Source organism: Urocitellus parryii, chromosome X, assembly GCF_045843805.1.
Source record: "Urocitellus parryii isolate mUroPar1 chromosome X, mUroPar1.hap1, whole genome shotgun sequence".
NCBI classification, from domain to species: domain Eukaryota; kingdom Metazoa; phylum Chordata; class Mammalia; order Rodentia; family Sciuridae; genus Urocitellus; species Urocitellus parryii.
The window spans coordinates 120,123,348-120,138,289 of NC_135547.1; positions in this window are offsets into that span (position 1 = coordinate 120,123,348).

Genomic DNA, 14,942 nt, shown 5'->3' on the forward strand with positions numbered 1-14,942 from the left:
AGCTATTCTTGTGTGTGGGAAGTGGCATCTCATTTTGGTTTGATTGACATTTTTCCTTTTTATGTGCTTTTTGGCCATTTGCATATCTTTTTTTTCCACATTTTTAAATTGGCATACTACAGTTGTACACAATGGTGCATTTTGTTGTTATATACATACATACACACATTATAACAATATAATTTCACTAATATATTTGTACAGATTTATTGGAGAAATGTATATTCAGATCCTTTGCCCATTTTTATATTGAGTTATTGAAAATTTAGTTTGGTGACTGTCTTATATTATTTGGTTTACAGATATGAACCATATACATATTCACCTATAAAAAACAGCTTTCACCTAGGAAGAGAATAAATCATGAATGTAAATTACTCCAAGTATGAGAGATATAGATAAAATGTAGAGTGTTGCCTTGCATGCAGGAGCCTTGGGAATTCAATCCCTAGTACCAAAAAGAAAAAAAGAAAGAAATAAAAAAGATTATTTATACATATAAAGCATGAGGGAAAGCTTCCACATAGATATTGCCATTTGACCAAACTAGGGTTCTCAGCCTCAGCATTGTTGATATTTGGAGATTATTCTTCATCATGTATGTTGAAGGATATTTACTAGCATCCCTAACCTCTACCTCCTAGTTGCCAGTTGTTCCCAACCCCTGGTTATAACAACCCAAAATGTCTCCAGGCATTGCCAAATGTCCCCAGGGAAGCAAAATTTCTCCTAGTTGAGAACAATTGAGTTAAATCTTTTTTTGTTGTTGTTTTTGAGTTAAATCTTTATATGATTTTTTATACCAGTCTCACTAAATTGCTCTGACCTCAAATTTGCAATTCTCCTGCAACAGCCTCCTGAGTAGTTGGGATTACTGGTGTGAGCCACCACACCTGGCTCACATAGTCATTTTTATTGGTCACACAGTATATGCCATGAATAATTTACAAATTATGCACCTAATACCCTATAAATGCACATTCCTGCTATTCACAATTTTTCACTATATTTTTATAAAACATAACTTTTAGAGGGGCTGGCGCTGTGGCTCAGTGGTAGAGTGCCTGCCTCTCACGTGTGGGGCACTGGGTTCAATCCTCAGCACCACATAAAAATGAATAAAGATATTGTGTCCATCTACAGCTAGAAAAATATTTTTTAAAAAACATAACTTTTAAAAAATACGACATCAGCTCCTTAAAGTAAATAGCTACATCCTGTTAGATTTTCTTTTTTTTTTAAACTATAGAAGTTAAACATGTGAAAAAATTTTCAAACAGCTTGGAATAAGCCTTTATCTTTCAATCCCACTACCCAGAAACTGTCTACAGTATACTGGTTTTAAATTTTTATATTGATGCAGAAGTGAAATGGCAAAAATCTCCTGTTAGTGCATTTTTATTCTACATGTGATAATTTGGTCTTTTTGCTGCAATATTTCATCTGGACCTCTTCAAGCCACATTTTTCAAACCACCAATCTTGGCTCATTTGTGGAATCAAATTAAAGGGTTGTCATGGCAGCACTTTTTAAAAAATGAAATAGTACAAATCAGATCAGAGTGTATTAACATAAGGAAAAGTACTGCTTTATGAGAAATTTGTTTCAGTATCAGATAGATAGGATAGATAGGCAAATGTAAAATGTATGTTTACTGTGGTTTGTAACCAAGAAAACAATTTAAAACCAACTACTATAAGCTATCTATCTATCTACACACACACACACACACACACACACACACACCTCCTTTCTAGAATGGGAGTAAATTGGTACATGGGGAAGTCTCTTCTTTCTTGATTAAAATAGAAAAATTAATATAACATAAGCAAAAATGCCTTATGTTAACAGTCACTCTGAGAAAAACAATACTAATTCTTATATAGTAATAAATAGTATTTAGTGTAAATTTAAGGTCAGTGTTCCATCTGAGCAAGTTGCCCTGACTCCTCATTAATTAATTTAAAAAGAATCAACCACAAGGAGCTGGGGGTGTATCTCAGCTGGTAGAGTGTTTGCCTTACATGTGTGAGGCTCTGGGTTTGAACCTCAGTACCACGTAAAAGCAAACAAATAAAATAAAGGTATTGTGTCTGTCTACAACTAAAAAAATATTTAAAAAAAAAAAAAGAATCAACCACAAGCCAGGTACGGTGGTGCACACCTATAATCCCAGCAGCTTGGGAGGCTGAGGCAGGAGGATTGCGAGTTCAAAGCCAGCCTTAGCAACTTAGTGAGACCCTGTCTCTAATAAAATACAAAAAGGAACTAGGGATGTGGCTCAGTGGTTAAGTGCCCCTGTATTCAATTCCCGGTACCAAAAAAAAAAAAAAAAAAAATCAACCACAATGCCTTTTCACATTTACAATTTAAAGAACATTTAAGTATACATTAAGGTATTTGCTGATGTGTTTCAGTCTATTGTCTTATACCTCTTTATCCACTCAGTTTTACTCATTAAACATCATCACCAAACATTTATGACTGTCAGGGGTCGAGGGCATAGCTCAGTGGTAGAATGTATGCCCAACATGTGCAAGGCCCTGGGTTCAATCCCCAGCACAGCAAAAATGAACAAACAAAAAACATTTATTATTATGTCTATCTGTAGGGAACATTGGGCATGGTGGCTTATAAAAATGTTGTACGTTCCCTCAGCAACAGGAAGTTAGAGTGGAAGAGTTTATATGGCCATGATGCTCTTGAATAACTTTTTATTTCATATCAGGATAACACAACAAGGTCCCTGTGACCAATTTATATTATTATTTAAATTTGTGTTTTCAGTTAAGACTAAATTATTGAGCTGTTCAGTTACAAGATATGGCTAATGAGTTCACTAAAATCATAATATAATTAAGATTTCCCCCAGAGTTAGCATATTTACTCTAACTTGAAATCATATTTTCTGGGCCACTGAAGCCCAAATCATAGATGAATATGCAAAATGACTTTCAAACTAACATGAACAGAAGCCATTTGATAGACATAAGAAACAGCTTTTCCCCAAAGTTTTTTACTTTTAAGAGCACCAAAAAGATTTGCTAAAGATAAAATGTTTTAAAATTTTGATTGAGTCTATTCTTTGCCAGAACACCCACAGCCAAATGATGCTAGCTTGGCCAATATATCAATGAAATCATTAAAAGTCTCATGGCAGGGACATAGAAAAATAATAAGGGATTGGGGTGGGGCTGTGTAGCTTAGTGGCAGAGCACTTGCCTTGCATGTGGGAGGCACTGGGTTTGATCCTTAGCACCACATTAAAAAATACACAAATAAAATAAAGGCATGCCGTTCATCTACAACTACAAAAAATTTTAAAAAGAAAAATAATAAAGGATTAAAAGGCAATTTAAGGGCTGGGGCAGTAGCTCAATGGCAGAACACTTGCCTCGCATGTGTGAGGCACTGGGTTTGATCCTTAGCACTAAATAAAAATGAAACAAAACAAAGGCATTCTGTCCATCTACTACTACAAATTTTTTTTTTAAAGACAATTTAGTGCCTACTTTATAGGGAAAGGATTTCATTCCAAGATCTAGTCCTACTCCTCATTTCAGAGATGAGGAAAACAAGGCTTAGGCTTTTTATTTATTTATTTGTACCAGGGATTGAACCCACAGGTGCTTTCAACTGAGCAAATCCCTAGCCCTTTTTTTGTATTTTATTTAGAGATAGGCTAAATTGCTTAATTCCTCGCTTTTGCAGAGGCTGGCTTTGAACTTGTGATCCTCTTGCCTTAGCCCTGCAAGTCACCAGGATTGCAGAGACATGCTAGCAGCCTGGCTTGGAGCATCTTTTCATATGTTTATTTGCCATCTCAATCTTCTTTAATAAGGCGTCTTTATCTTTTGTTCTTGGTTTTTGGTGCTGGGACTCTAACCCAGAGCCTTAGATAAGGTAGGTAAGCATTCTACCATTGAGCTATATCCCAGCCCCTCTTTTGCCCATTTTTTAAATAGGGTTGTTTGTTTTCTTATTTAGTTATAAGAGTTGCTTATATATTTTGAACATCAGTCCTTTATTAGATAAGCGTTTTCCAAATATTTTTCCCAGTCTGTAGCTTGTTGTCTCATTCTCTCAACAATGTCTTTTGCAAAGCAAACGTTTTTAACTTTGATGGAATCAAATTTATCAATTTTTTCATGGATTGTGCTTTTGTGTTATCTCTGAGGAGACATCATCGAACCCAAAGTCATTCAGATTTTCTCCTATGTTATCTTCTAGGAATTTCATAATTTTAGGTTTTACATTCAGGTCTTTTATCCCTTTTGAGTTAATTTTGGTGAAAAGTTGTAAGGCCCACATCAAGATTGAACTTTTTAGTACTTGCCTAGCATACAGGAGGCCCCCAGCTGGATCCCCAGCAGTTTGGGGGGGGGAATTCAACTCTTTGTATGTAAATATCTAATTGTTCCAGTGTGATTTGTTGAAAAAAAAAAAAAACTTTCCTTCATTCATTGAGTTGTCTTTGTTTGCTTTTGTCAAAGAGGGTGAATTTTTTTTTTTTTTTTTTTTTTTTTGGTGCTGGTGATTGATTGAACCCAGGGCCTTATGCATGCAAGGCAAAACACTCTACCCAACAGAGCTATATCCCCAGTCCCAAAGAGGGTGAGCTTTTTAGCAACACATCCAGGTGTTCTTTTCATATCAGTTCTTTCAGTTTAGTGTTAAAGGAAATTATCTCTGGAGTCACATGACCTGGTTGTTTAAGCATTTCAGAGACAGGCTATGAGATTGTGGGCAAGTTTCCAAGCCTCAATTCCCTCAACTGTATAATGGGTTTGATAATAATAATGATTAATAATGATCATATTATTATTAATATCGTGAGACAAATTAGTATAGTAAAGCATTTGGTACATAGTAAATGTTTGATAAATGTTAGCTCCCAAGTAGCTCAGACTACAGCCATGTGCCATGGTACCCAGCTTAAAGCATGTACCTTACCATGAAACTACATCCGCAGCCTAGCACACTTTTTTTTTTTCAGTTCTAGGGATTGAACCAAGGGGTTCCCACATGCTAGGTAAGTACTCTGAAACTGAGCTATACCCCCACCCCGTTTTTATACTGATACAAGATCCTGCTAAATTGCCCACGCTGGCCTTGAACTTGTGGTCCTCCTGCTTCCCCAGTAGCTGGGATTACAGATGTGTGCCACCACACTTGGCCATACATACCATTTTTGGGTTGGGGGAGGTTTCCAGGGATTAAACTCAGGCACTCAACCACTGAGCCACATCCCCAGACCTATTTTGTATTTTATTTAGAGACAGGGTCTCCCTGAATTGCTTAGTGCCTTGCTTTTGCTGAGGCTGGCTTTGAACCTGAGATCTTCCTCCCTCAGCCTGGCATAACAGGTATGCACTACCACTCCTGGCTTAATCTTAATTTTTTTGTGTGTGTGTGAAAAAGCTTTTTTACTCTAAATCAAATTAGTTCACCAATCTAATCATAACAATGCTCAACATTTCCCATTTTTGGCAATTTCTATCACTCTCAATTTTTGGTAAATCTGCCCTGTGTTCCCAGCATCATTGCACCCATGGCCCTCAGCAACCATTCCAGAAAACAAAGATGATCTAATTATACTACCTGTTCTTAATTTCATCTAGTAAGTTTAAAATTCTTTCTCTACTAAGAATCATTAATAAAGTGTTCATGCTTCTTATGAAAGGCTTGACATCATACAATGCTCCTGTTTGTTTGGAAGCAAGAACAGTTTTCCACTCTAGTCTTCATCATATAACTAATGTTAAAGGGGAAAAAAGGAAGATCCATATTTCTTGTTTTTTTCCCCAAACCCTGAATTTCTTCTCAATCTATAATGAATGAAACACAAAATCCACATTTCTTAGTGGAACTATTTTTCTTATTTGAGGTTTTTTTTCAGATCCTGAATTTCTTCTAAATCTACAATGAAACAACCAGTGGATTGAAAACATTGGTTCTGAGATACACCCACTCGGTAATGAGAAAGTCCAATTCCAACTGGGGAAATTTACCTGAGTCCCAGCCTTTTCAGTTTAACATTACACCTACCACCTAGAAAAATAAATCCAAGTACCCATCTGGGTTGAGAAAAGAGTTACTTGTGAAATCTTAATTTTTAATTAAAAAAATTGAGGTGATTGTAGATTCATATGCAGTTTCAAGAAATATTATAGAGAAAGTATGCTTTCCACAGTTTCTCACAAGGTAACATCTTGCAAAACTATAGTATCATATAAAAATATTACAACCAGGTTATCAATATAATACAATCCATTTCATCTGATTCTGATTTCCCATTTTATTTGTACTCATTTGTGTGGGAGTGCTATACAATTTTACACTTGTGTGGGTTCATGTATCTACCACCACAGGTCAAGATACTGAACAGTTCCAATACTACAAGCAGAAGGATTTTTCAATTTTCCCTTTTATAACTACACCCACCTTACCACACTGTCCCAGCCAAACCCTAAAACCTGGCAGTACTAGTCTGTCCTCCATTTCTAAACTTTTGTCATTTCAGAAATGTTACATGGCCAGCAGTGGTGGAACACACCTGTAATCCCAGTGGCTCTGGAAACTGAGGCAGGAGGATCACAAGTACAAAGCCAGCCTCAGCAACTTAGTGCAACCCTGTCTCAAAATAAAACATAAAGAAAAGGGCTGGGGGTGTGGCTCAGTGGTTAAGTACCCCTGGGTTCAATCCTGGTACCAAAAAAAAAGTTGTATGAATGGAATCATAAAGTATATAAACCTTTGGAATCGGCTTTTTTTCTTACTTAGCATAATTCCTTGGAGTTGCATCCAAGTTGTTGTGTATCAAACAACAAAAAAGTTCCATCCTTTTAATTGTTGAGTAGTATTTGTGGCATATATGGATCACAGTTTGTTTAACCATTCACCAGTTGAAGGACAAGTTGATTTCACTTTTGGGTTACTACAAATAAAGGTGCTGTGAACATTCATAGATGTATTTGTCATTTTGTTTTGCTATTAGTATAATTTGCTATTAGTATAATTTTCCTTCTGATTGATTATTCTCATATGATTGGTAATTTTGTAAATTAAAAAAAATTAGTTGTAAGTGGACACAATAAGTTTATTTTAATTATTTATATGTGGTGCTGAGGATCGAACCCAGAGCCTCACATGTGCTAGGTGAGCACTCTACTGCTGAGGCACAACCCCAGCCCAATTTTGCAAATTTTTCAAATAAAATCTGTTGGCTTAATAAATCTATACATTGGAAATATGTACAATTTCCCTTAAGATATTTTGAAGTATTTTTTGAATTATATAATAAATTTCTAATTTCTCTTCTAATTCTTTTATTTTTATTTTTGCACTGCTTGGAATTGAACTCAGGGCCTCACAGTACTCTCTCACTCAGCTATATCCTTAGCCCACTTCTAACTTACTCCAAAAAGCAATTCTCAGTAGGAATTTCTAAGTGACTTTACAATTACAGATCCTTTAATGACTATGATAGCTTTACATCAATGGCCATTTCCTCTTTGTAATAATCATACTGAACAAATTTGCTGTACCTCCTGTACCTCATAGATATGTACTGGGAGACAAATTTTCCAATCAATATACCCATATGCCATGACTAAGGGCCAGAGAACATGTTGTAGGTTTGAATTCTGTGCCTTTAGGTCTTTCAGCATAGTACAATAATGATATAATTTACATTCAGCCATAGATACATTTAAATGTTCCAATTTACTAGGGAATTCTATTTTCAAAAACCATTCTTGAGGGCTGGGGATGTGGCTCAGTGGTTAAGCACCCCTGGGTTTATTCCCCAGTACCAAAATAAAAACAAAGAGCAAAAGACAAAATGTTGTTTCAAAAACCATTACTGATCCTCTTAAAAGTGAAGTGTGTTTTTGTGCTGGTTATTTACCTGCTGTCTTCTAGTCTATGCTGATCTTTTTTATTCCAATCTGTGATGCTAAGGGTCACAAACTGCTTTTCCCAAACTCCCATGCAGAGAGTTTTCCTTTTAGGTCCTATCAATGGAGGGTTCTGTTGGGAGACTGGAAGAAGAGAGAAGGGACTACTTGTTGCCGGCTTCCCCCAACAGCCCCTGCCCTCATGGCTCCAGCCTCTACTTTTTTGCAGCCTTCCCAGCATTAGCACCAACCAGCTGTACCTTCCTTGGTGGTCTGAGCCTAAGCCTAACAGTATGTGCCTCAGACATGTGATCAGTGGCTATGGGGAGTGCCTCCAAAAGATTTACACACGCCACCAGCCTGGTGAGGTAGCTGCTTTTTGCAGTTAGTATTAGTTCTAGGGGTACAGGAAGCAGTTACAAATGTCACATATGTGAGTTTTCTATCTCTTCTTTCAGCTTTCTAATACCTAGGTACCCAATTCCTCATTCTCTTAAATACTTAGCATGGCTTCTGTTTCTCAGAGTAGCATAGCTTTTTTATACAATTGCAAACCAAATTCTGCAATTTTTAAAAAAATTATATATTTTTTGGTACTGGAGATGGAACTACAAGCACTTTACCTTGAGCTATATCCCCAGCCTATCTATCTATCTAGATATTTGAGATAGGGCCTCACTAAGTTGCTTAGGACCTCACTAAATTGCTGAGGCTGGCCTGGAACTTTTGATCCTCCCGCATGAGCCTCCGGAATTGCTGGGATTACAGGCATGCAGCACCATGCCTGGCTGCAAATTTTTTTAGTATCTTATCTATATCCTCTCCGGCTAAGGGTCACGTCCCTTATTCAAGACTATCTGTGGCTGAGTTAATGACTTGGAGAGAGAATGGGATAAGGCTAGGCAAATATCAGAGTTATTTAGTAAAAAGCAACAAAGGGACTTGGGGTAACTTAAGCAAAATATGGCATCTTTGTGAGGATGTGATGAGCTTACAAAATCAAAGGAGCAAATTTGGAAAGTGTGGAAATCTGAATCATTCCAGAGATCTAGGAAGCAGGAAGCAGTGGGCTGCACCACTTGGGTGCTTCCCCAGCATACTTGTATGGAATCCATATTCCAGGAAAGGTGTGGCCTGCTGGGGTCAGGTCCCTACCCTTTGGCTGGCAGAGAGCAGGACATCCTGATGGACAGTCCTCCCAAACCACAACTGGTTGAAAAACAGTTCACCCAAAAGAAATGTAGCATACTGTTTCCTGGAGAAAGAAAAATTGGATGGTGACCAGTTATGATAACAAACTTTCACTATAGTGAACTTTAGAAGAGGTCTTCAGTTATAAATAAGAATGCATCAGGGCCTGGTACAGTGTTGCAGGCCTGTAATTCTGAGGGAAAGCTGAGGTAGGAGGATTGCATGTTCAAAGACAGCCTGGGCAATTTAGTGAGACTTTGTCTCAAAATAATAAATAAAAAGGGCTGAGGGTATAGCTTGGTTAGAGCCCCTGGGTTCAATCCTCAGTAATGCAAAAAAAGAATGAAAAGAATGCATTGGCCTGGGGGTGATGCTCTCAGGGGTAGAGTGTTTGCCTATCATACACAGAAGGTCTGGGTTTAATTCCCAGTCCCCCACACCCCACAAAAAAAGAGAAAACAGAGTGCAATGTAAACAATATGCTTAGGGTAAAGGCTCACAGCAATGTTTTTAAAGGTTCTACAGTTAGGAGAAATAAGCTTTAATTATATATTGCACAGAATAGTGACTAAAACAAATAATAATGCATCTTATATTTCAAAATTGCTATAAGAGCCAGATGTGGTGGCATATGCCTATAATCCCAGCAGCTTGGGAGGCTGAGACAGGAGAATCCTGAGTTCAAAGCTAGCCTCAGCAACTGCAAGATACTAAGCAACTTAGTGATACCTTGACTCTAAATAAAATACAAAATAGGGCTGGGGATGTGGCTCAGTGGTTGAGTATCCCTGAGTTCAATCCCTGGTACTAAAAAAAAAAAAAAAAGAAAAGAAAAGAAAAAGAAAAAATTGAAGAGTAGATTTTAAATGTTTTCATCACAAAAAAGGAAAGTATCTGATGTGATAAATTTGTTAACTAGCTTGATTTAATCATTCTACAGCATAAACATATCAAAGCACCATGTTGTACTCCATGAATATATGAAATTATTTGTTAGTTAAAAACAAATTTAAGGAAGGTTTGTTTCAGAACTGGGAATTGAACTCAGGAGTGCCCTACCACTGAGTTACATTCCCAGCCCTTTTTATTTTTTATTTTGACACAGAGTCTCACTGAGTTACTGAAGGTGGCTTTGAATTTGCCATCTTCTTGCCTCAGCCTCAAGTAGCTGGGATTACAGGTGTACACCCACAGCAAAAGGAGGTTTTACTTTTAAGCAATCTCATCTCTGCTTCTGGGTTGGGCCAAGCCCAAGAGGAGTTTCTTATTCATTAGATTTCATTTGACAAATATTTATTTACTACGCCCCAGTGACTCTAAGTCTAAGCCCCAGTGATTCTAGCCTAGGTCATTTCCTTTATTCACTGTCACCAATGTGGAGCTTGTGTGGCTTAACATTAACAGCTAGCATGAAGGGGTAAGTTGGCCTTTTAAAATCCAGAGGGACACTTCACAAAAGTTAAATATTAATGCATTTACAAATAAAAAACAATTATTTCACTTTACTTAATATCACAATAGTAAATGAAAAAGTAAGTTCAAACAAGTACAGTGTATTTTCTATTATAGTATTTTCCTTTAACTCCTTGCACATTACATTAAACAGTATTTAAGTACTTAGTATTCAATCACACTAAGACAACTCTTCTCATTTGTATTACTCCTCTACCATTTCCTTATATATTTTTTCTAAAATGTATGGCCATTTTGGTTTACAAAAGTAATGTGTTTCCACTGCATAAAAATTTAAATAGAGCAATATATGAAGAAATAACCATTTCCCATATATAAGTACCAAGAGACAATGGCTATTAACAATTTAGTAAATTTTCATTTCCTCCTAATGATTTTGATGAAAAACAATTTGATAAGAAACAAAACTGATATTTTTTGGGTGGGGGGAGTACTGGGTATTGAACTAAAGGGCACTTGACCACTGAGCCACATCCCCAGCTCTATTTTGTACTTTATTTAGAGACAGGGTCTCACTGAGTTGCTAAGCACCTTGTCATTGCTGAGGCTGGCTTTGAACTCGCAATTCTCCTGTCTTAGCCTCCTGAGCTGCTGGGATTACAGGCACCACCATGCCTGGCTAAAACTGGTATTCTTTTTTAAAGTATTTTATTAGTTATTAATGGACCTTTATTTATTTATTTGTTTATATGCTGTGCTGAAAATCAAACCCAGTGCCTCATGCATGCGAGGCAAGCGCTCTACCACTGAGCTACAACCCCAGCCCCTAAAACTGGTATTCTTTATGCTCTTCTTTTGTGTGTATAATTTGCAGATTTTCTGTAATGAACTTTGTTTTTCTAGAAAAACAAAAAATAAATAAATGTATCAGCTGGGCCTGGTGGCCCATGCCTGTAATCCCAGTGGCTCTGGAGGCTGAGGCAGGAGGATCAAAACTTCAAAGGCGGCCTCAGTAATTTACCAACGCCCTAAACAATTTAGGGAGACTCTGTCTCTAAACAAAATATTTAAAAAGGGCTGGGAATGTGGCTCAAGGTTAAGCGCCCTGGGCTCAATCCCCAGTACGAAAGAAAGAAAGAAAGAGAGAGAGAGAGAGAGAGAGAGAGAAAGAGAGGGGGAGGGAGGGAAAGAAAGAAAGAGAGAGAGAGAGAGAGAGAGAGAGAGAGAGAGAGAGAGAGAGAAAGAAAGAAAGAGAGAGAGAGAGAGAGAAAGAGAGGGGGAGGGAGGGAAAGAAAGAAAGAGAGAGAGAGAGAGAGAGAGAGAGAGAGAGAAAGAAAGAAAGAAAGAAAGAAAGAAAGAAAGAAAGAAAGAAAGAAAGAAAGAAAGAAAATGTATCCAATAGCAGGATCTCTGGATGTCTTGTTCATCCAGATGTCTCCAGTTCCCAGAACAGTGCTTAACTAAACACAATAGAAACTCCAGAAAAATCTTTTTTGAATGCCGAAGATTTTTGCCCCAGAACTTGTGAGATATGGTTGCTAATGAACAGAGTCAATGTGCAGCTATGTACCAGTATTCTTTCTTTCTACAATTAGGAGAAATAAGCTTTAATGATCTATTGCACAGAATAGTGACTAAAATAAATAATAGTAGTTTGTTCTAACACACATGCTATCTAAATACAAGACTGAATTCAAATTCCACTTCTAATACTCACTTGCTATGTGACGTTAGTAAGAAACATCACCACCCTGCCTCGGCTTCCTCATCCGATAAGCACTGGTCCAGGCACTGTGGGCACAACAAAACTAAAATCTTGCCTGAAAACATTTGTAGTCCAGTATAGAGGAGCAAACACTTGTCAGGTGGTGGTAAATGTTATGAAAAACAAAACAAAACAAAAATAACAAAATACAGGGGATGGAAAGCAATTACGTGTAGAGGCAGATGAGGACATGTTATCTTATAAAGGGTGATGGGGGAGAGCTAGAGGTTTTAAAAATATCCTAATGTTTTTCGAACTAATGTTTTTCGAATTTGTAACAAAATGTAATCGTGAAATCAGTTTAGAGAATGGTCTGTATTTTTTTAAAATGGAATAAAATGCCAGAGTGCATCACACATATTAAAGATCAGCACTTCTTTGTATAACTTGTTTCAATTTATATGCACTGTGCACTAATCTGCAAAACACCATCAGGCTTGGAACAAGCAACCTTGAGGTAAGCAGTCTTGGGCAAAGGTACCTCAACAGGGTTAAGGTACCTTGGTTAAGATAATCCATGCCTCTTGTGCTCACATATTTGTGCCTTACTTGATTAACAGACTTAGCAGAGTATAGGAGAGACAAAGAGACAAGCACAGAAAAAGTGACCCCCCCCAAAAAAAATAGAGAGACCAGAGCTGAAGAGAGAAATGCAAACAAAACTGAACCATTAAGCAATCCAAGAGAGAGATTTCTTATTACATTTTTACACAAAAAAGCACCTGATGGGGACTGGAGCTGTAGCTCAGTGGGCAGAGTGCTTGCCTAGCCTATATGAGGCACTGGGTTCAATCCTTAGCACCATATAAAAGTAAACAAAATAAAGGCATTCTGTCCCTCTACAACTACAATTTTTTTTAAAAAAAAGCACCTTAAGAGGAAAAAACTAAAAGTTATAGAAACAAAATTGACAAATTCAATAACAAAAAATCCAAAGCTAACAAAATATTCTGTACATGGTATTTTCAGATTAAGTATAAGACATGAATCCTCTCATACATTCCCCAACTAGCTGGGCATGGTGGTGCATGCCTGTAATCCCAGTGGCTCAAGAGGCTGAAGCAGGAGGATCACAAACAAGTTCAAAGCTGGCTCCAGCAATTTAGTGTGCCCCTAAGCAACTTAGTGTGACCCTGTCTCTAGATAGATAAAATGTTAAAAGGGCTGGAGATGTGGCTCCATGCGGGTTCAATCCCTGGTATCCACCCCGCCCCGGGCCTTCCTCTCCCCCCCTCCCTTTCCCCCCCCCAAAAAAAAGAAATTCCCCAAATATCTGCTCCATGCATACTTTATTCTTTGGCCCTAAGTGAAGTAGACAATATAGAGAATTTAAAGCCATATTGTCTGGAAAGATTTCTTTCTTCTCAGTCCTTTAAACGTTTAATATGTTTTGGAAATCATGTGTACCTATCAGAAATGAGTAAACTATATTAAAGGGAGACAGGAAATCATCTCCCAAGTCTTCTCTTGCTGAGCACATGAAGTTCTCTTTGAAGCAGAACTGCAGGACAATTATTCTAGAACAAGGTGGACAAACTGCAGAATTTCGGCCAAATTTAACCCACATGCTTTTGTATGGCCCTCGAGCTGAGAATGATTTGTACATTTTCGAGTGGTTGAAAAAAATCAAGAGAATATTTTGTGATCCGTGAAAAGTATATGAAACTCAAATTTCAGTGTCTATACTTTTCCTGGAACAGGGCCAGGTTTTTCACATTGTCTATGGCTGCCTTTGCGCTATAACACAGCGGAATCAATTAGTTGCCCCCAAACCTAAAATATTCCCTATCCAGTACCTTTTAGAAAAAGTTTGGCAACCAGTGTTCTAGAATATGAGGACTGTACGCTGAAACACCCTTGTAACTATTTTCCCTCTCCAGCCACCCCCTCAGCGTTAGTCACTAACAGGATTCCAGGACCTAGCATGGAGGGAGGGTATTAGAATAATGAATTGTATTGAAGGGGAAACCAGAGACACAAGACAGTAAGGTTTCTTTGTTAGGGAACGTTACTAGTTGTGCCACAAACTAGGGAAAGTTCTAGGTTTGTTTCCCGATCACAAAAGTGGGCATCATAGCGGCATCTGCACAGCTGCTTTTAAAGAGCATGAAGGCACTTGGAAAAGTATCAAGGCAGCAAATGTTCCGGGGGTGCTTTTCCAAGGGGAGCCTGGATGCAGGCTGCGGCTCCCTTTCCACGTAGACACCTCGGCCGCCTCCCACCACCTCATCCTGTATGGTCTGACCCTCAATTTCTTCTGTTCCCCTTTTGGCCTTGCTGCCCCCTTTCTCCCCACCTCCCCCCACCCCGCCCCTCAGGAGCTAAGCTTCTGGGCTGAGCGGACTCAGGTAAACCGTCCGGGTCAGCCCAACCTTGTTCTTTCCAGCTTGGGGTGGGCTCGCCCTGGAACCCTTGCAGGTGACAAGAATGACTCAGCAGGGACCAGGGCCCTGGCCGACAGGAACACCAGTGCAGGAGCAAAATCCCTGAAGCCATAAGGCCGCAAACCAACATTTTAAGGTCCAAACGTGAGAACAAATGAAAATGTAATTTAAGTCAGCTTCAGGCTATCAGCAGCCTGGAGGCCTGTACTATCATAGGGCTCACATTGAGCCTAAGGAGGGCGGCCAGGCGACCAAAGGCAGAAAACGCCCAAGGCCTCTGCAAAATGTCCC